This window comes from Crocuta crocuta, unplaced genomic scaffold, assembly GCF_008692635.1.
Source record: "Crocuta crocuta isolate KB4526 unplaced genomic scaffold, BGI_CrCroc_1.0 C28184478, whole genome shotgun sequence".
NCBI lineage: Eukaryota > Metazoa > Chordata > Mammalia > Carnivora > Hyaenidae > Crocuta > Crocuta crocuta.
This window is the reverse complement of record NW_027548725.1, coordinates 1-897: the sequence shown is the minus strand read 5'-3', so window position 1 is coordinate 897 and position 897 is coordinate 1. Positions and strand designations below refer to the sequence as shown.

The 897-nt window shown below is 41.9% G+C and overlaps 1 pseudogene; it reads left to right on the top strand.

Moving 5' to 3' along the window:
• Positions 1-6: 6 nt before the first annotated feature.
• LOC144219036 (nuclear speckle splicing regulatory protein 1 pseudogene) lies at positions 7-894 on the top strand (annotated as a pseudogene).
• Positions 895-897: the final 3 nt, after the last annotated feature.

Here is an 897-nt window from a genome sequence, read left to right as displayed (position 1 = left end):
AGGTCCACAATAAAGGAAGAGAAATCAAGGGGTTATTCTGTTGAAGTAAGTCCAGAGAACAGAATACCACATGAGAAATGCATTCTCCAAACTGTTGTGCAAGGAGAGGAGAACCCAGATGCAGACAGCGACTTTGATGCTAATAGCAGTGAGGATGACGTAATGGAAGAAAATAAAAAAACAAAGTTCAGAAGGGAGAAGGTCACAGAAACCTCCAAGAGTGACTCTAAACATCAGAGGAATCAAACCCACTCACGGTCTTCTAGTGAAGAAAGAGAGCGTGGTACCACATGCCACACAAAAAGAGCCAAGTCAAGAGTTCATGAGAAAAGGGAAGATCAGCATCAAGAGAGACAATCCAGGGATCATGAGAACTATTACAATGACCGTGATTACCGAAAAGAAAAGAAGGATTCCCATAGGCACAGAGAGTCCGGCCATAGAGATTCCCACTGGAAGAGGCATGACCAGGAAGATAAACTGAGGGGAAGAGACCAAAGAGAAAGAAATGACAGAGATTGGAAAAAGGAGAAAGACAGGGAAAAATATTCCTCAAGAGAACAAGAAAGAGATAGACAGCGAAATAACCATGACCGACACAGTGAGAAAGGAGGAGAGAAGGAAGAGAAAAGCAAAGAAGAGCATGTGAAAACGAGGAAAGAGAGATATGAAAACAGTGATAAGTACAGACCTAGAGAACGACGAGAAGTAAGTGTTCAGTCTTCAGAAAAAAACCAAGACAAAAATGAAAGCAGCCCGAATTCTAGGGCAAAGGATAGGTTTCTTGACCAGGAAATATCCAATAAAGTGAGAAACATGGACAAAGAAAGAAACCCAGAGAAACCCTGTAGTTCTGAAACATCACTGGGAGCAAAACATAGACTCACAGAAGAATGC